This window comes from Sciurus carolinensis, chromosome 15 (assembly GCF_902686445.1).
Source record: "Sciurus carolinensis chromosome 15, mSciCar1.2, whole genome shotgun sequence".
Lineage (NCBI taxonomy): Eukaryota > Metazoa > Chordata > Mammalia > Rodentia > Sciuridae > Sciurus > Sciurus carolinensis.
Window position 1 is genome coordinate 4,808,720 of NC_062227.1, and position 21,630 is coordinate 4,830,349.

A 21,630-nucleotide genomic window follows, 5' to 3' on the forward strand; every position below is an offset into this window, starting at 1 on the left:
AATGTAGAATTCAAAAAAAACAAGAGTCCTGGAAAAATGATACGGCCGTTAAGTACTTTAGTAAAGCACCAAAAAATTTACTTTTGCTGGAGTTCAGGTAAGACTCTTTTTGCTCTTTTTTTTTCCTTGGGTTTGAGACTGGTCTCCTACTGAGCCTTCAGGCTTTCTCTATTTACATTTCAATGTAAGCCTTAACTGAGATCTGGATCTGAAAGGGGCTAAAATGTTCCAGCAGAAACTTGATGCCTAGGGTATTTTAACCCTTATTCCTGGTTAGTAATCAATTCAGGTTTGGATGCAGAAAATTGTGAAACAATTATCTCCCAATACTTGTGGGGACTGGGGCTACTATATCATACTCCTTACTAGGACACGCCACTGATGGTTGGGCTGGTTTCTCCCTCCCCACCAGCGTATGTGGGACCTCGTGGCAGGAGGACTATGTGGGCTGGACCGGGGAATGGAAGCAGAAACAGCTGAGTTGAAGTTGGAGAAGGAGGAGGGATTGAGAGGGGGAGAAGAAGGAGGCATTTGAGTTTGCAGGAAGAGCAGAGGAGTGCAAGAAAGAAGAGACTTGAAGATAAGGAATCCCTTTCCATCTGCCCGCTCGCTTGCGGAAGTTGAGTGCCAATATCTTTGGTAGCCACAATCCACCTTCCCATGGAGCAATCTTTCATCCCTGCACAGGCCAATTTGTGATCGGTAGTCATTCCTTCCCAAATTAACTTTTTAATATTTACCAGGAAGGCCATACAGGGAGGGGGGAGGTTAGAGTCTGTGAGTTCTTGCCCAGTATCATAAAATGGCCACCGGGAAGATTGCCCGCCATCCGGAAGGAGAAGGGCAAGGGCTTTCACTGGAGTCTGATGTGGCCCCAGAATACAAGATGGCAGCAATGAGCCTCCCCGGGGCAGTAGTGGGTCTTCCCTATGTGTAGAGGCTGGCTGCCCTCGTGGTTCCTCAACCTTGGGAGGAGCGGATGGAGGTGGATTGGTCTCCTCATTAAAGGTCTCCCAATGTTGTTTACTATGTGGCAAGTTTCTAGAAGGAGATGCAACGGGAGGAGCCAGCTGTTCTTTAGGCTGCGGCTCTTTGGGGAGAAACTTGGAGCCCCCTTTGGGAGGTCCTGGAGAAAAGCAGGCCTTAAGGGCGGATAATGTAAGGCAGACTCCCAAAGGGGGACCCTCCCCTAAATTGATTTCCCTCTTCCTAACAAGTTGTTCTACACGATCCCATGTGGACCACTCAAAAAGATTAGCGGCAGGAAGCCAAGGGGCCACCCGAGTAAAGGTGTCCCAGGCTTTTTCCGCCTGTGTATCAGACCACTCAAGGCCCCTACTCTTCAGCATGAGTCTAAGAGCTGAGAGTGCAGGGTCACCATGTGTGGTGTGTGTTTGCCCCATCTTTTCAGGGATGCCTTACCTCGGAACTCGCTTGGCCGACTGACCGCCAGCTCCCAGCCCTCCCGGCAGAGGACAATCAGACGCGTCAGGGAGACCTGTCACAGTAGGAACTCGTTTATTGAGGAAATCGCACAGCTTTTATGTAGGGTGGGGGCTAAGCGGGAACCAATCAGCTTAAAGGTCAGCAAGGCAGGGGGGTTCACGCAGGCAAGAGTCCCATTGGACTATATGGCAAGCACGAGCTGATCATGGTCGCGGAACTGTTGTTAACCAATCCCTGACGGTGGTCCAGTTTATCATCATGAACCTTTGAAACCGCCTTAGAGCCTTGATTTTGCTCGCTCGCCAGGGAGTAAGAGTCAGCCTGAGTTAGTTAACGTGTCATTAGTCCCAACAAGCCACCTCAGAAATTCCTTTCAAATGGAATCCAATCTACTAAACCCCAGTGAGGGACATCAAGTCCAATTTTTCCAATCATCTTGGTCACAATATCCTTGGCATTGTTATGGCCTGGAGAAAGACCTCAGCAAATCTGAGGTGACTACTCTGATACATTTGGGGACTTTATTAGGCCAGAATTTAACAAATGCATCAGGTTTTAGGAATTCTCTAGTTCAATTCTCTCATTTATAAATGAGAAAAGGAAGTGTATGGAGGTCAAGCGACTTGCCCCAAGAAAGGTGTGAAGTCTTGAAAAGGGCAGGGGTTAACAAGGACTGAGGTGCAGGGCAGATGCCATACATATGGAGTGGACTGTGGATGAGTGACAGGGAAGAGTCTGGGATGACCCTGGATTTCAGGTTGGGCCACTGGGAAGGTACTGATGACAACCGAGAAAATACATGAGGAATGAGGAGAGGATAATTTAGTTTTTCAAATGTCACCTGGACCTCTAAGTGAAACTGGGCATTTGGGTGGAGTGACTTGAGAGTTGTCAGCTTCCTGGAACAGTCACACAAGAACAAAGTTGTCACTCTGGGGAAGTATCCATCAAAGAGACAAAGTTGTAGCCTGCAGGCCTCATCTGGCCAGCAGATGTGTTTTGCTTCATCCACAACAAGTTTAACAAAATCTGAGTTAGTGACCGATATGTAAAATTTGGGAGATTTCATATAAATCTCTATATTCATTTCTCCTAAAAAAAATTAGAGCATCCAACATCACTGGGCTGGTATTCCTGGTTGGCAAAAATCAACTAGAGGTGAGCAGATCAAGAGTTGCAGTTCTTCAGTCTCTGTCCCCATGGGCTTTGTCCCTTTATGTGAACCTCAAAGCTGCTGAAGGATTTGGATTTATAGCCTCTGATTGGCATAAGACCAAGGGGGAAAACGGTTAAGGGAAAGGAAAAGAAGGAAGCTTCCATGATGCAAACTGAGGGGAGGTAGTCAGAGGGAAGAGGAAAACCTAGAAAGCAGGAGGCAAAGGAATTAGGGTTGAAAGGAGAAACAAATCTTGACCGTATTGTATTGTATGGTTATTTTGCTTATCCCAAAATTGAGGAGTCATTTCTGACACTTTCCTTTTCTTGATCATCTTCATCTAATCCATCTCATGTGGGTCATGTATGCCTCCGAATTATTGCTGAAACTTGTCCATTTCTGCCATCACATCTTACCTGATCTTGGCAAAAGCAACTGTCTTTCATCATTTATGGCCTCCCAGCAGTTCACCAGACACACAGCAATCGGCAGGTAGTTATATAAAGCTAGATCCTGTCCCTCTCTCTTCAATGGCTTCCCACTACACCTGAAAGAAATGCATGCTCCTTACAACAGCCCAGAGTCTCTGCATGTTCAGGCCTCTCCTAGTTGGTCTCATCCTCTGTTCTTCCCCTACCCATCTTTCCCAGGGGCACCGAGTGCAGCCTCCTCCCCATATGTAACACAACTGATCCTTCTGGTGGCTGCTCTACCCTCAGATCTTCACCGAGCTGGCTCCTCCTCATTCACTTAAAGGAGCCTCTTCAGAAGGCTCAGGTTCAAGGGGCAGCCACTTTTCTTCAGCTTCTCAGCAATTTGCCCTCTTCCTTGCACACATTTATCTCAAAGAAAGCAAAAAGAGAGCAAAAACACTTGAGTCACTGAACGTTCGCTTTCTCAGCTAGAAGATAACCTCCACGAGGGAGGGCACCGGGTCTCCCCGTTCTCTAACCGCGCCCGCCTGGCACGCTGGGACCTCGCTCACTGCAGTGGGGCGAACGAGTGTACACCGCGCTGCATGCGGCAGGGTGCACGAGTGTATTCTAGTGGCGTTTTTTCCTTTTCTTAAGTGCCCAGGAGATTCTGCAGTTAGGAGCAGCCAAGCCGCAGGGTGACCTCGACACCCTAAACCACCCGGATCAAATCCCGCAGCCAGCGCGCTCGGCCGCTCCGCGCCTGCGCGGACTCTGTTCGCGCCGCGCCCCACCCCGCGCTTCCCCAGGGGCGGGCCTGGCGCGCGCGGATGACGTCACGCGGCGCGTGCCGGGTCGCCCGTGGTAACCCCGAGACCGCGGAAGTGGAGACCAGCGGGCAGGCGGTCGAGCCAGGTAACCTGTGCGCCCGGGTTGGGTCCCCGCCTTCCTCTCGTGCTCACCGGCTACAGCAGCACCCCGTCCCGCTGGCGGCGGGCGCCCGCCCCTGCTTCGCCTTTGCGCTGGCAGCAGAGACCCCCTTCCCCTCAGCTCCCCGGACTCCGGGGTCGGTAACCCGCCCTGGGCGCCCCCGCTGACCGCCCCAGCCCCCGGCATTGCGATGGGCCTGGACCCCGCTGTCCCGCCGCCTTAGCCTGGTCTGCTGCCGCCTCCTCTCTCTTGGGCCCGCACCACCCGTCCCGCGCCCTCCGAGCCCTACAGGGCACGTCCGCAGCCCGGGCTGGGCAGACCCAGCAGTCCGAGTCTGTCCGTGCCACCTGCGGCGAAGCCCGCCCTCCCGCTGCCCCAGGACCCTTGTCGAAAGCACCAAGTTCTGAGTTTGGGTGTCGCTGAAGAGCATGCCTTCCCTGTCAGTCTGGAGTTGGCGCACTAACGCACGTATTCAGCGGGCTGAGGGCATGGCGGTGGCTGCGGTGGCGCAGTCATGCGAACGTCTATTGTGATAATGATCCACGTGGGAGCCAATCAGCTGCCGAGGTGCATGAACAGTAAACAGCATTTCATTAAAATGCTCCTTGCCTCTGGGTTTCTTTCTGGTTTTCGAGCAGTGACGACAGTTACCCTTGCAAAGGTAGCCCCCCAAAGAGTGACAGAACTCTCTAGGAATGTTTAGATGGCAACAGCAACAGGATTCATATTGTTCAAAAGGAATAATATGGGTTTTTACAAAACCAACCAGAATGGATGTTGAGTAAATGGAATTAGAAGCAGAATTCTGCTATTTTTGATCCCCTTGGCGGTTTTTGTTTTCTTGTATTCTTTGTATGGTTCATTTTTAAACGGAGTATATTGCACTTAATATCATTGAGAAGTCTACCAATGATTTGCTAATTGGTAAGATTAGATTCTTCCAATATTTGGGGCACAAAGTAAAATAAGGCAGGAAATAATAGTAGTTGCTCATTGTCGACCATCTGCTGTTGCTGTTTCCCAGGGACTGTGTCCATCACTTTGCATGTATTTCCCCTTTAGCTCACACAAAAACCTTGTGAGTTAGGAATTATTATCCCCAGTTTACAGAGAAAAAAAAGATCTAAGACTCAGTTATGTGAAATTGACTTGCTGTATTTTCACAGCAACTAAATGATACAGCCAACAGTTAAACTTAGGTCTATGTATGACTTCAGAGCATTTTTTTTTCTTTTTGATACTGGGTACTTAAACACTTGAGCCACATCCCCAGTCTTTTTTTGTATTTTATTTAGAGGCAGGGTCTCACTGAGTTGCTTAGGGCCTTCCTAAGTTGCTGAGGCTAGCTTTGAACTCGGAATCCTCCTGCGTCAGCCTTCCCAGCAGCTGGGAATACAGACATGTGCCACTGTGCATGGCGGTTTTTTTTAAATTTTTTAAGAAACTTTATTAGTGATCAAACATTAGGTTGTGTAAGTGTGTGTGTTTTACAGTAGTCACATAGAATTCTGTGAGATGATTCACTCGTGATTTGAAACTTTCTGTTATCTTTTAAAGTTCTCATATTCCTGGAATTAAAACACCCTGATAGCTTAATTTGTGATCCTGCTGAGCATGCATGTGCAGCACATACACAGACACAGACACACACACTCACACAATGGCAACCTTGATGGCACATGGTTGAGTAATTGGGAGGTGAGGCAGGAGGATGACAAGTTAGAAACCAGCCTGGGCAACTTAGACTCTGTCTCAAAACAAAAGATAGAAAGGACTGGGAATGTCTCTCAGTTTGTAGAATCCTTGTCTCCCAGACGTGAGCTCTGGGTTTAATTCTCAGTACTGCAAAGATGAAGCAAAAGACTGAGAGATAAATGGTTAATGAGGTTGCTTAGTAAATACCTTTTGTGTAGAAGTGAAAATCCTATTGGCTTTTGGCTAGAATTTTTTTGAAACTAACCAGTTTCTTGCCTTCTTTAGACATTAAGTGTACTGAACAGACTTAACCTTCCTTTATTCAGTCATGAACATGGTATGTTATCCTGTGTGGCAATATCCTGTGTGATTTCTTCTGGGCTTTTGTTGTATTTGACTCCCAAACTGTCTTGTATTTTGAGTTTGCCTGTACTTGTAGTCCATCCCTTATTGTCACCAACAGATAGTGAATCAGTGATTAAAATACAAGTGGCAGAACCAGACTAATAGATTTTTAGTCTTGGCTCTATCTCTTGTTACTAGCAGCTCATTGTGCCCAGGCAAGGTGCATGATCCCATGCTTGACCCCCGTATACCTCAGTTTCATTGTTTTGAATAGGAATGAGAAGAATACTTAGAAGATGGTTGCTGTGAGGTTAAGATGAGTTGGAATATATAAAAAGCTTAGAACAATGCTAAGTATATCAAAAGGGCTAGAGAAGTTCTGCTTTTATTATCTTGGCTTTAGACCTTTGAAATTTACATTTTACTTTGAAAATTGTTCCTTGAATGATATTGGATATGGTAATTACCAGTTTATTAGATAGTTAAGTTATCTTGACTGTAATCCTTCATTCTAAGCCATTCTGGAAAGATATTAATTTATTAAATTCATTTTTATTGTGTCTTTGTTGTGCAGTAAACATTTTGCTTGAGGTATTTGGAGTGGAGATTTACGTTGACCATGTGTAAACACGTGTTTCTTTAGTATAGTTCTCCTTTCCTCCCTTTTTCCCTTTAAGGAGCTAAAAAAGTTACCTAATCAACAAAGTGAAATCATGTTCCATATGAAAATTTCCAGGTGTGTATTTTAAACCAAGGTCAGCTAAGAGTTGATATTGACTCTTTTGATGTTTTTAGTTAGGAACTTAAGGATGAGTAGTTTGTCTTTTTTATTAATACCATTAAGACTCATATGTGTATAACAATATCCTGTTGAAAATATGTAAAAAAAAATTTTTTTTTAAGTTGTCAATGGACCTTCATTTTATTTTACTTACATGCAGTGCTGGGAATTGAACCCAGTGCCTCACACATGCTAGGCAAGCCATCTACCACTGAGCTATGACCACAGCCCCTGTGCTATTCTTTTAATGGTTCTTTTTATTGTAAAATATAATAATGAACAGTTTTAACCATTTCTTAAGTGTATAGTTCAGAGGTATTAAGTATATTCACAGTGTTGTGAATCCCAGCAATTTGGGAGATTGAGGCCAGAGCATTGCAAATTCAGTGCCAGTCTCAGCAACTTTTCGAGATTGTCTCAAAATAAAAAATAAAAAGAGCTGAGAATGTAGCTCAGTACCCCTGTATTCAATCCCCAGTACCATTAAAAAAGAAAGAAATTCTGCACCCAGTAAGCATTAAACAATATCTTCTCATTTTCCTCTTCTCTCTTGCTCCTGGCAAGCTCTGTTCTGCTTTGTTTCTGAGTTTGCCTGTTCTAAGTACCTCATGTAGTTACAATAGTGCAATATTTGTTCATCTGTGACTGGCTCATTTCACTTAGCATAGTGTTTTCAAAGTTCATACGTGTTGTAACACATCAGAACTATGTTCCTTTTAAAGGCTGAATAATATTCCATTGTATAGATAAACTGTATACTGTATATTGAATTACACTTCTTTATATTTCTCATCTTGTGTGATGTGAACTTGGTGATTTGATTTGATTATCAGCTCCCTGAAGATCCAGGTGGGAGATATCAACTGAAATAATATTATTTTTGAACTATGAACAAAATTCCTGGTGTATATTGTTAAACTGGAGTCTGGGCATGTGTTGTAATTTTCCCTCTCACATAATACACAGTCTGAAGGTGGTAAGGAAAATAACACCACTGATAGTACTCCCTGACATTTCTACAGGGTTCACAGGCAGTCATGTGTTGTTCAGTGCACTTTACCTATGAATTAGGTACTGTTTTGTTTCCATTATACAGAATGAGGAAAATGAGGTACAGGGAAATTAAGTGAATTATTAAAATTACAAGATTGGCACGCGGTGAAATTGAAGTTTGCTTTTGGGCTCTCTGGCTCCAAAGCTCACGTATCCCTACGTCTTCTTAATATCACTTTGTGCTATAGCTTGCGTTGCCTGCCACCCTCTTCTTCTACCTTCTCCTTTTATACCTGCTTTAAAATTGAGAAGTCCTTCTGAGCTTCGAAGGCAATGAAAGAACTGAACTCAGACTGCCAGAAGAGTGACAGGTGCCTCTCGTTTAATTGGGATCATAGCGTTCAAATGGAATTCAGACTGCATTTTTACAGCTTAATTCTTATCCTTCTCTGAGAACCTGATCTTTGAAAAGCAGATCCTGAAACTTTTTATGATCTCGTATTGCATATATGTTGACTGTGTTTGCCTTTCATGCTGTGAGAATTCTCTGGCGGAAGAGTTTCTTTCAGAATGTTGGTGCTGTCAGGATGGTTTATGGCACTCTCATTTTACTGCTGATTCGTTACTCTGTGTCGCTTGATTCCTGATGAAATTATTTTGAAATAGCATTTATGTATACATTACCAATTTCATTGTAATTTTTCTTGGCTTTTTCTTTTGCTTATATTTTATTTCTTTGACATTTACAATTGAAGGTTTAGTTTTTGAAAGTGATGGAAACCAGGATATGCCTGATATATTTTGGCATCAAAGGAGACAAATCAGCCCATTCCTTTTGGCACCAATAATATCTTGCATATGTTACAAGTATAGTGTATATTTAGAGGTGTGAACTATCTGTAATGTCTGTTAGAAACAGAATCACAAAATGAATGTTATGGTTCTCAGGGTCCTTATATCTATCTCTTTTACCTTTATTGGATAGTTGGGAATCTCTAACCTGGCTGATTAAATGACCTACCTAAATTCTTTTGGTATTAGAATTCATTCTTTAAAAAAGAATTCCAGTGTTCTGTGTTCCTTTGAATCATACATCGCTGTATTTGTGTAGCATTCCTGCTTATAAAAGGAAACTGATTTTTTTCACCCCTTTATATTTATCATTTTTATTATAGTTACACGTTCTGGATGAGAGAAAATGACCTGCATTAGGCAGGTTGCAGAGAGAATGATCTGACATGACAGATCCCAGGAACACTTAGATTAAAGTGACATGACTCAGTTGTATATGTGTAAGAAATTGGGGAAGATCCCAGGATTCTGGGCAGGTGGTGGTGGCATTGACTAGGAAAACTTAGTCATAAGATGTCAGAATTGGGGACCGGATTTGAAGCTCCCGGAGTGGGGATTGCACGGTCTAGTGATGGGATTCAGAGCCGGCCTGCAGGACGCACTGGCATCTGCGGACTGGGAGACGCACCGGAGAGGTAGGAATGTACGAAGGAGAGAACGTGACCGCAAATGTGAAATGAGAGAAGCTTAAAGAGGGCTCGGCGATCCGCATCGAAGCTCCCCAGTCAAGGGTGACTAAGAAGAAGCCATCCGCCTCCACTGTGGAGTGGGAGTGGCAGCTTGGTAGGGATGAGAGCAGCCAGTGGAGGACCCAACGTGCGGGGAGTGATGAGGTGGCAGTCAAGATGGTTCTTGGGAATTTGACTTCGAGGAGAAAGAAAAGAGGGAGGGAGATGTGGAATTACGGGAGGTTTCATTCTTTTGTGGACTTTCGCCCCGGAGGAGATTGGAACATTGACTTACATCCCGGGTGAAAAAGTCTGGGAAGAGGAAGAAGCTGAGGTAGAGGCTGATTGATGAAGCGGGGACCCAGAGGAGGTCAAGAGAGGACATCCAGAGTAGAGGCCACGGTCAAGTTTCACTGGGACGAGGGGACACTTTTCCCCTGGGAGGGGTGGGGAGAAGGGCGGGATAGACACAAATTTGTAGGATGGTGGAGAAACATGTGGAAGTTCTTTGATGGAAGCAGAAGTTCTCAAGTGAAGGCGATGAGCTTGCGATGCCGAGGGTTGATTTGGTGGGGCAGGAATTGAGGGAAGCGCTGAAGTTTAGAATAATCGCTGACGGGATCGGACAGGAATTGAGGGGAAGACTGGAGAGGCACATAAGGAGTCACCTGCCTGGAATGTTCGGAGTCCCACCAAAGTTGGAATTTGAGTATGCAGAGTCAGCCATTCCTGTGGCTGGGTTATTTATTTATTTAGCTTTTGTTGAACTTAGTAGCCAAATTGAGAAGCAGAAAATTTGGATGAGTCAATTGAGATTGAGGTTTTATAGAGCAGTTTCGTCAGAAGGTTGAAAGGACAATAGAATTGAGGTTAAACTGTTACAAGAGTCACTGAATAAATGGACCATGTTATAAGAGAAGGCCATAGAGCAGGTTCTCAGCTTCAGGACCGTTTGTAATTCTCTCTTGTGAGGGAACCAGCTTGTGCACTGTAGGGTGTTTAGCGGTGAGTTTGGCCTCTACCTTTTAGATTTTAGTAGCAACCTCCTCCAGTTGTGAGCTTCAGAAATGTCTTCAGACACTGCCAGCTGTCCTTGGAGAGGCACAATCACTCCAGCTGAGAACCACTGCCCTGGAGGCAGGGAGCAGATGGGTTGGATAAAATGGAGAACTCGGGACCAGAGGCTCAGTGAAATAAGTGTCGGTATGTAAGCAGGAGATGAGGAGGGACTAGGCGGTCATGCCTGAAGTTAGACTGTTGAAATGAAATATTTCAGAGGTGGAGCTGTTCCAGATAATGAAAACGTCCAGGACAGTCCATGGTCTCCTCTCTGCTTTACGTGTTATAGGCAGAGTACGTCAAAGGCCAGTGTACCTTTCCTTGCGAGAGAACAGCAGCTGCCAGGGCCCAGACAGCTGTCCTTTCCGCTTCCAGGCATCGTGACCACTGTGTCTGACCTCCATGAACTTGTTGAATGATTCTGTCGAAAAGTTATGTTTTTTTATTTCTAGACTCAAACTATAATTAACCTACATGCTATTTGAGACTAAACCTCTATTTTTCACTGAGATTATATACCAAATGGCAAAACATAGGATCTCCTTTTCTCTCTTTAATCGGAATGAAACGCTTTTTTTTTTTTTTTGGGGGTGCTGGGGATCGAACCCAGGGCCTTGTGCTTACAAGGCAAGCACTCTACTGACTGAGCTATCTCCCCAGCCCCCGGAATGAAACACTTTAAAAAAAAAAAATTATTAAGATTTTTTAAAAAAGCAGTTAAAAGGATAAAATAACTGCTTACATAAAGGTATAACTCAAACATTTCAAAAACCAAATTTCAACCTCAGATTAATGTACACTAGAAAATTTATGTACTAATAAACCATGTGTCTTCTAAGGTTAAAAAAAAGAAAAGGGCCAGTGGTTTGCTGAGGGGAGTGGAGGTGAAGAGTGTTGCCAGAGCAGGTCATTGTGAGAGACAGGAAACGGAGAGCCCTTGATGGCTTGTGGTGATGGAGCAAGTAGGAGTGGCGCCTGCTCTGAAGTAGCTGAGCTTAGGCTGGGCTCTGTCCTGGAGGAGCTTCGCAGCGCTTTTTCTGACATAAGCGTTTCCTTTAACTGCACCCCCCCCCCCCCAGGGCTTTACAAAGCTGTGAAATTTACTCAGCATGTTTTTAATAGCGATTTCCAGGTAAGCAGTTCTTTTTTCTTTTTCAATATTTTCTTTATCTGATCCTTTTGCCTCTAAGTATAATACTTCTGAAAAAGCCCTGGTTTCTGTGCTGGATGACCTAATTTCAAGCATTTCTTTTGTATTTGATATCAGTTATAAAGTCTGCTCTCCTTGGCGGAAGTGTCAGCACAGCCTTACCTCTTACAACTCTTGGAAGCTGTTCTCTTTTTCCCTGCCTTTTACTCACTTTTCTGTTCCCCTTTGCGCCTTATTGTTTCATCTTTACTTTTACCTTGTACGTATATGTATGTACAGTGTAGATTGAGAACCAGTTACAGTGGACTCGGTAAAGAGGTCACAAGCAACTGATACACAGTCTGTGTTTAAGTGATCTTGTGCAAGTCCATACCTCAGTGAACTTGTTCTCGTTTTTTCCTAATGAGCTTAGCTGGCATTATTCATCAAGAAAGAATGGGTATAACTCCCACTTCTTTTAGCAAAGCATTAAAAACAAACCCCCCAAAACTATCTTATCCACAGATACAAGCTGACATAGGTTTTGTTATTATGTCATTAATGTTCATTGCAAAATAGGAAGTAGGTGGTATTACAAGCCATGATGTTTTAACTGGATGTTCATCTAGATGACTTTTCATGGAAGTTGATCTGCTTGATATAGTTTAAAAGGTAGCTTCCATAAAGAATTTTCTATGGTAGGTAAATCTCCTATTGATGAAGTGATCGTTATGACCTTATTTCCACATTTAGATATGATATTTTCTTTTCTTTCTTCTTCTTTTTCTCCCCAGTACTGGGGGTTAAGCCCCAGCCTTGCACAAGCTAGTCAAATGCTTTCTCACAACCCCAGCCTGTAAAACATTAAAAAAAAAAAATTTTTTTTTTTTTTTTGAGACAGTCTTGCTAAGTTGTCCATGCTGGCCTCAAACTTACCATCTTCCCTTCTCGGCCTCCCAGGTAGCTGCAATTACAGACATGCACCACTACTCCCAGCTCAAATATGACGATTTCTAAAAGAAAAGTTAATTTATTACTTTGATAAAGAGTGATGACCAGTGTTTCACACAGATCCCCATTTTTTTTTAACTTCCTTCTTTCCTTTCCTTTTGCCTCCCACTGTTCCCCTTCCTCTCCTCTACTGGTCGGTCTTCTGTTTATTTATTTTTTAACTGGTGCTTTATAGATATACATAAAGGTAGAACTCACTGTTCTATTCATATGTCAGTTTCATTCTGTGGTTCTCCCTCCCCTCAAGCCCCTTCTTCCTTCACTGATCTCCCCTCTATTTTTGTGGCTTCACCTCCCCACCCTTTCCCCCCTTATTTTGCTCTAGCTTCCGCATATGAGAGAAAATATTTGCCCCTTGACTTTCTGAGTCTGGCTTAGTTCACTTAGCATGATATTGCCCAGCTCCATCCATTTACAAGCAAAGGCCATCATTTCATTCTTTGTGGATGAGCAAAATTTTACCACATTTTCTTTATCCATTCATCTGTTGATGGGTACCTGGACTGGTTCCATAATTTGTGTATTGTGAATTGCACTGCTACAAACATTGATGTTCCTGTATCACTATAGTATGCTAATTTTAGTTCTTTTGGATAAATACCAAGGAATGGGATAGCTGGGTCATTTAGTGGTTTTATTCGTAGTCTTTTGAGGAATCTGCATGCTTTCCAAAGTGGTTGTATTAATTTGCAGTCCCTCCAACAATGTATGAAATTAAACCAAGAATCAATAAGTGGGACAGCATTAAATTAAAAAGCTTCTGCACAGCAAAAGAAACAAGAGCATGAAGACAGAGCCTACAGAATGGGACAAAATTTTGTCAGCTACTCCTCTAACAGAGGATTATTATCCAGGATATATAAAGAACTCAAAAAAACAGCACCACAAAACCAAAAAGTAACCCAATCAACGGACAAAAGAAGTAAACAAACATTTCTCAAAATAAGTCCTGATTTATTTTGATGTTTAATATTTAGCACCTCAAAGAGAAATGGATTGTTCTTTCCAGACCATGAAAATGGACATTCGCACTGAATACAGAATATAGACTCGAAAGCATGGTAGAAGATGATTTGCACTTTGAGCTTGTTTGGAGGTTCTAGCAGGGGAGCACAGCTACTTGTATACCCTTGACCGAAGAACGGTCCTCCTCTATCGGAGAAGGTTGTCCTTTTTGACTGAATGCGCAGCTTCGGGAGGGACGCACATGGAGCGGTGAGGGAGGAAGGGGACACCCCCCTAGCCAGCCAGATCAGCCGAATCAACCCTGTCAATCAACGGAGTGACAGATGTCACAGCCAGATTACCCTCACATCCTGTTTTGCACTTTGAAAAGCAGCAGTACTACCTCCCAGCGGTTGTTCTCCAGTGGCAAATGACACATAGCAGTCTGTGTGCATCTGCAGCCATGCTAATTGGCCAAATCTAACATCAGTGATCGTGTTTGAGCCAATGGATGCCAAAGGACTTGGTTGTGTGTAACAACTCTTTTTGATTTGGAATATTGCTTAACATCTTTTCTAATGAAGAGGGCATTTCAGAATCTGGAAAACACTATGGTCACAGTATATGTTGTGTCTAATCATTTTTTTACAATAATTTAAAAAGCCGTATTTTTATACTACATGGTAAATTATATGTTATGTAGTAAATTGTGTAGTGAAATAGTTACGGTAAATTACGTTATGTAGTGTTTGCAACATTTAACCAGCTTATCGCCAACACTTTAAAAACATTCTTAAGTTTCTTCCGTATTGGTGTAATTCTATATTTGTTCTCCAGGTTTACAATTTTTTCTTAAGCATATGTATCATAGCCCACGTAAGGAATGGAATTTAAAAGGAAAATAAACTGTTTCACTTACTTTAAAACTTCCTACATAGTTTTAGCATGGTCCCCCAATTAAGTGTCAGCTGTATGTTCAAATTTAAAAGATGGCTGAGCTTCCAAAGGTCTTCCAAAGATATTTGAGCTATAGCAAATGCATTTTCTTACCTTGCTCCCAGTACTGTTTAATTTTCAGAAATTGCTTGCCTTGGGAAGAATGAACTGAATACATGTTCAGTTCACTGTGTGCAGCCTGATGCTGGGAACGTGTATATAAATTTTGATGAGATGGAGTCAAAGCCATTTTAAGAGCAGGGAACATGTGCAGTGTGTAAATTCTGAACCTACCTCTGATGGGAAATCTGTGTTGTAGAATATATATATATTCCCTCAAAGAACCAGAATGTAAATACTGAGATCTGAATGATTCTGACATTCGACTCTTGCGTTTATTTACCCTTGACCTCGTTTTTGTTCCTGGGCACAGTACTCACCGATGACTTCATCTGTACAGCTGCAGCCCTGTGATGTGATCACCAAATAAATCTCTAGGTGAGCATGTTGTGCTTTTCTGGTAAGAAAGTGCAGTTCTGTAAGACAGGAACAGAGGGACCTTCTGCCCTTCCCATGGCTTTCCTGCTCTAGGAAGTATACAAAGAGGACAGAAAGACTGTCGATAAAGGGTAGGAAGGGGCTGTAGGGTCAGAATGAGGCCAGGAATTAGGGGAGGAACAGGAAGGGTTCTAATTACTGGGGTTGCCAAGAAAGGACTTGCTTATCACATGTTTTAAATTTGGAGAGCTTCCTCTGTGTACTCGGCATAAGAAGCCCTGCATAAGAAGCCCTACAGCACGTGGCTGGGGCATTGCTAGGTGGAAGAACTTAGCGGGATTGAAATTTACAGTGAATCCTAAAAGATGTTGGCTGGGAGGAGACCGGGTTAGATGACAGCAGCGGTTCCCAGTCTCATCTCTGTACCAGGTGTTAGTATCTCCTGGGACTTGTTGGAAGTGCAGATTATTAGAGCCCGGCAACCTTGTTTTAAGATCTTCAGCAATCCCAAGTCCGAGAACCACTGGACCCCCCAATTCAGCCTAATTGTAGTGTCAGAGACCCAGTGTTGAAAAATAATGAGTTAAAACTTAGACTGGAATGTTCTTGAATCTTTGCGTGGGAATGGCATTGCTCTGAGAGTGCTGTGTTTTAGGCTGGAGGGCCAAGCTTGGGCACAGTAATAGGTAGCATTGTTCTTGAGGTGGAGAATGTCGCCTCATGGCTGCAGTTCACCCTGGAATCAAAATTCTGCCAGAGTCCAAGGGAAGAGAGTTTTTTATTTTGCATCCTTTTTTATCTTGAATATTCATTCCTCCATTATTTTTTTAACTTTAGATATACAAGGACTGTGAGACTCCTGTTTGCATGGCATTCATTGTGGTGGGAAGAGGTGGTTCAGGTAGCACAGAAGTGGCATCAGGTGCTTAGGGATTGTCTGGACAGTTGTTTAAAATGTGGATTATTGGCCACCACGCTCAGACCTAGTTGACGTAACGTAGTGCCAAGAGTCTGCATTTTAAACAAGCTCCATTCCCGCCAGCCCCCGCCCTGTCCCCATGGCATTTCTAGCATACGTGGCCCTCCCACCACACCTGGAGAAACACTGCTAGATTTCCAAGGAGAGGGGACGTATCTGATTATAATTTTACCTTGGATTCTGAGAGACAAGTGTTTTCATGAATTTCTGAGAATGTTCACAGATATTAATCAATTGCTAGTAATGAAGTTACCTGATTGTTTAATATTCACTTGAAAATTATACAGATGCTAGGAATGAAATTATTTGAGAAGTCATGAGTCATGAAGTTATAAAAACACCCCTGAAGATCGCTTTGACAGTGCAGTAGTCTAACACAAAACCAATCAGACCTAAGAATTTTGCAGTTCTTTAATATTTTCTGGAAAACCTGTAGGAAGCCTACGGTAAAGGGACTGTATGTTAAAGTTTCACTCAGAAAAAGAAATAATGGCGAAGAGCCCTCTTCACAGTCTCCAGGCCTGGTGGAAGCCTGAGTGCGGGACTGTTAGGACATGCTGTTGCTGGCCCCAGGGGAGCCAGGGTCTCTGTCAGGGCAGGAAGTAGATGAAGCTGAGGTGACTTGCTTTTTTTTTTTTTTTTCCTTGCATAGAATTATCAAAATAAAATTGTGACATCTAGCTTCCAGAAGAATGATTAATGGGCAGGAGAGGGACAGCCAGTGTTTTTCTCCTTCCCCTGTTCCCAGCCTTCCTGCAGGCCAGGGTGCAGGACAGGGGCTGGAGTGGGACAGGAGACCCCCTGCTCTCCCACCTGACCTGCCGGGTGGGTTCTTAGCGGCAGAAGTGGCAGTCCGCTTTGCAGTATGGAAAGGGAGTAGAAAGGAGGGCAATTAAATACGTGTGCCCTCTGGGGGTGTCCCGGTCACAGCCACCTCCCCAGTCAGGAAGGCCCATATCCTGGCAGAAAGGCCTAGGCCGCCACCGCTGCACCGGTGCTTCTGAAGGAGGCTGGGAGGACTGTGGAGCAGCTCTGGGGGCGGTCGGCGGAGGGCAGGGCGGGGGAGGGAAGGGGAGCCCCGGCAGAGCTGCTCCCCACCCGGCCTCTGCCAGGCTCGCAGCCCCGTCCTCTGGAAGGTGTGCGGAGGCTCGCGGCCCACTTCTTTCGGCTGCCCCTGAAGGCCTGTTGCCCACGCTGTCCTTCACCCGCTCTCCTCTGTTATTCCCACGTGCTTCGTCCCGTTGCCCCCACCAGCGCGCACCTCTCTGTAGGGGCTGGAATGGTCCCAGCTGGTGCCCACCGATGGTTTCCTGAGCATTCTCACTTTCCTGTAACTTTTTAAAGTAATAGATAAGTTACCAGGTGTGCAATTTTTTTAAAAAGCATTTCTCAAGTTGTAGATTTGTTGATTAAAGTGTCATATAGGTCTATTAAATATACTAAAATATTCAAAATTTATTTTAAATTTACTAAAGATTTATTTTATGCGTACTTTTGATTTTATGCATACTGTTGCCTAAGATGAGGTTAAGGAAAGAAAGGTAAGTCAGTGGTTAAGTGGATGTAGCAAGAATACTCAGTAATAGCACAGAATAGCACAAGTATGAGGATGGCAGAAATACTGAAGGAGGTACCTATGGAACTGAAGTTTGGGAAATACTGTTTTAAACAAATATCCAAGGCTGACAATTTTGGGGGGTGGGGGTTTATGGGGGACTGAACCCAGGGGCACTCAACCACTGAACCACATCCTTAGCCCTATTTTGTTTATTTAGAGGCAGAATCTCACTGAGTTGCTTAGCGTTTCACTGTTGCTGAGGCTGGCTTTGAACTTGAAATCTTCCTGCCTCAGCCTCCTGAGCTGCTGTAGGCTAACAGTTTTTGAAATAGTCTTTAAAGTGCTATACAAAGTAAGTTAGAAAGTTGGAGTGCCATACCGCATTGGAGGGAGCTGTGTACTGGCATAATGTGGCTCTTTAACTCCAAATTCCCTTCCAAGCAATATGTATTTCTCTTTCCCCCCCAAATTTCTATGCTTTCAGTGTTTGTTATTATTTATTTAAACTTTGGGTTTTCATTTCCCAGAAGAAATAAGTGGAAGAAATGGAGGTCTGATCCCACAGGAAGAGCCTCTGGGACTCAGTCCTCCTGTTCTGTCCTTTCCTCGAAGATCCTCTAGAGAGCCTCCGCTGTGGAATGGACGAAGTGTCCTACTGCAGGTCTGCAGCTACCCAGGAGAAAGTGTTCCATCCAGTTCCCCAACCCTGTCACATATCATGTCTCCTCACCATTGTTTGAAGAAGAAAGGGTAGCCAAATGTCCTTGAACCTGACTCCAGCTTCTCTAGGGACATTGGAATGGGTACTCTGGCATTTTTCACAGTGGAGTTCCCAAGTGTTGAAGCTCTGTGTATCTTCAGGTTCCATGAAATAACTCCTCCAAACCCCCGTTCTACTATGAATGCTGAGTTTCTTTCTTTTACCAGGTTGTCAGTCAGCGACCTCATTCTCTGCAAAGACCGTAAGTACAGTACTCCGTTGCCAATGTAGGCCTTCGGGATCCTCTCCAGGAAGAGCTCTTTGGCTCAAGTTCGGCTACCCTACAGCAGGCCTCTTGCCTTGCAGCCCAGCGCCATCGCTCGTTCAAGTTCACGGCGAACGCTGAACGCCTGCAGCCTGCGGGCTGCAGAAGGCGTCACCACTACCCACCGGGCGCTCGCAGCGCCCCCTGCTGACGCCACCCGCAATGTGTATCTCTTTTTAAGTCTGAAATACTGAACTTCAAACAATCCTTGCTATTGTTTATATGCTTTTACTGCGTCTTTTGTTCCAAATTAAGTGATATTCTCTATCTTCTGTAGGTCACTTGTGGAAAAAAATCACTGTAAATCATTGTGTAAGTGGTTAGCATTCTTTATTCCCCTCTTGTTTAGCTTTATTGAGAGAATTCACCCTTTACCACGAGATCCACCCTTTAAGAGTACACAGTTCAGTGGGATTTAGTATATTCCCAGAATTGTGCACCCGTCACCACTCTCTTAGGATATTTTCCTCACTCCAAAAGGAATCTTGTGCCCTTAGCAGTCATTCCCCACTTTCCCTTTCCCCTGGTCCCTGGGACCTACTAATCTACTTTCTGTCCTTGCAGCTTTGCCTATTCTGGACACTTCATGTAAATGGAATTATATAACATTTGGGCTTTTGTATCTTTGTTCTTTACTGAGCATAATGTCTTCAGGGTTCATTCATTTTTCTAGTGAGCCACATCTCCAGCCCCCACCTCTTTGAAACAAGATGTTACTAATTTGCTGAGACTGGCTTTGAACTTGGGAGCCTCCTGCTTCAGTCTTCCCAGTTGCTGGGATGACAGGCATGCACCACTATGCTTGGCAGTACTTCATTCCTTTTATGGCTGAATAATATTCCAACATGTGGACAGACCACATTTTGCCCATCAGTTGATGGATATTTGGGTGATTTTGCTTGGTGTATTTTTAGAACAATATCAGATGTATTTAGGGCTTTTTAAATAGTCACTGAATGACTCTGAATGTGTTTTAGAGGGCATTTATGTTGTGAATGGGAATTGGATTTAATATCCCTTCTGACCATGCTTTGAGGAATCTGTATCTTCAATTTCCTTTTGCAAGTAAAATACAGTCTTCTAAGAACCTGAGTAGCTATTGTATCTTCATAGACGAACATTTGTTTTTAGTATGGGAAATATTTTCATATCTTTAAGGACTGAATTTTAAAAATACTTTCTATTAAGTAGCTTTGTTCAACGTTTCTAGCAAAGGAAATATCTGAAAAGATAACATTTTTATCTGTATTTTCCCAGTCCCTTTATTTTTACCCCACTGAACTCTGTAACCCAGTTCTATTAATTTAGGTCCTGTTTGCTGCATGGATATTTATAGACAATAATAAATTATATTAGTTTTTCTAATGGGGTTTAAAATGTTTTGTAAAATTTCATCCTGGCATAACAAAAATCACTGGGTGGTCTGATAAATCTTTAAATGTGAAGCCAATTCTTTTTGTTATGAAAACCTGCATTAATTGAATTATATCTACCAAAGTATCCAGCAGTTATTTTTCTTGGCCCAACCATGGTGTGCAGAGCACATCATAGAATAAGGGACCTTCCTTTGGCATCTGCTGTTGTCCTAGTTTATTTCAATCCTTAGTAGTCAAAACTTGGGCCCACCACTCTTCACTGGGGACTTTGAACTTGTGTGTGACTTGGATTTTGAAGACTTTAGAAACCATCTCATGAGAGAACTGAGGTGGTTCTGCTGTGGAGGACAGGACTCAGGCGATGTCACATCAGCCCTCTGCCACTCAGAGCTTGTCTGCAGTTTTCTTCTTCCTCTGGGTTGTCGTGGGGAGAAATTCCAGTGGAACGGGTGTCAGCAAGGTCCCTGCTTTGCTGGGTGGTGAGGAAGCCTAAAGCATGGGTTTGCCTCATAGCTTTCCATGCTTTACACCCAGTGCTTCTGCATCCCCCAGCCCTAAAATAGCCACAGTTTAGTGAGACCCTAAGCAACTTAGCGGGACCCTGTCTCAAAATAAAACATAAAAAGGCCTGGGAATGTGGCTCAGTGGTTAAGAACCCCTGGGTTCAATCCCTGGTACCAAAAGACAGAACAAAACAAAACAAAATTTTAACTAGCATGGTCGCTCACTACACAGGAGACTCATAATAGTTTAAGCAGGTGAGTTTCTGGATCATAGTTGAGGCACTCTGTGGAGATGGGTTGGATAAAAGAGAATTTGAAGGGTCAGAATTTAGAAGTTGATAATTGGGTAGAGTTACAAAGAAGAGAGGCAGAAACACGTGGGTCGGTGGGAAGTGGCTGCATAACGGATCTGGGAGGTGGTGTGTGTCTGGGGGTGGAGACAGGGGCTTCTGAGGGCCGCTGGTGCCGCCTGTGGCAGTCTTCTCCCGGCAGGTGTCTACCCATACGCTGTAATTGGTTTGCAAGGGAGTGAGAAATAAAGAGCAATCACTTAGAAACTTTTATGTAGTAATTTTTTTTTTCTATGCTATGGTTTGCTCTGATTATGTTTATGTCAACTCATAATAAAATGGGGACTTGTATATTGTATGCCTTTTCCTGCTTTTATTGTTTTATAAGATTGCAAGACATTAGAATAAGTACCTACTAGCTCTTCACCACAGGTTTGAAAAGCAGGGCTTTGGCCATGGGACTTAGCCAGCAGAGCTGCTGGGAAGGAGTCGAGTGCTTTCCACAGAATGATTAGTTTTGAATCCACTGTGTGAGCAAGAAAAAGACTTCAGAATGAGGAGAGGGCCCAGGAGTGAAGCTTGGGGGACACCCAGTGTTCTGCAGGTAGAGAGTAGGAGGAAGTGGAGACGTAAAGCGTCCCAGGACTCACGGGCGATGGTGGGAGCTTAGCAGTGCTGGATGCCGCAAAGTCACGGAGAACAAAGACCGAGGTCAAGCCGGACTTGGCAAGAAGTAGGTCCTTGTGATTGTTTAAAAGTAAACTTCTGGTGAAGGTATGGTTGGATGCCAGGTTTCAATAATTATAAGAAATGCATGTGGTCATAAAATAGAAGAGGGTATAGCCTACTGGTTGAAAAAGTGGAATAGCAAAACAAAGGCCAAAGCCAGCGTGGGAAAGCACGTTTCTTATTACTTTTTTAGAGTGGAGTTAATACCCATCATGGTTAATTCAAGAATAAAAATATGTTACAAAATGGCTTTTGATAAAATTTAGTTAAAATTATATCTAATATTTGAAAACACACTTTAAAAAATTCATTG

The 21,630-nt window shown here is 43.7% G+C and overlaps 1 protein-coding gene across 18 annotated transcripts in view; it reads left to right on the forward strand.

Moving 5' to 3' along the window:
* Window positions 1-3,741: 3,741 nt before the first annotated feature.
* Aopep (aminopeptidase O (putative)) overlaps window positions 3,742-21,630 on the forward strand; it is a 316,057-nt gene continuing 298,168 nt past the window's right edge. For 10 of the 18 annotated variants that reach the window (XR_007105155.1, XR_007105156.1, XR_007105157.1 and 7 more), the window contains exons 1-3: window positions 3,742-4,512; window positions 14,793-14,857; window positions 18,322-18,731. The gene's annotated coding sequence lies outside the window, so the exon portion shown is untranslated. The remainder of the gene's footprint in view (window positions 4,513-14,792; window positions 14,858-18,321; window positions 18,732-21,630) is intronic. The other 8 variants (XR_007105152.1, XR_007105154.1, XR_007105153.1 and 5 more) reach the window with 5 other exon arrangements.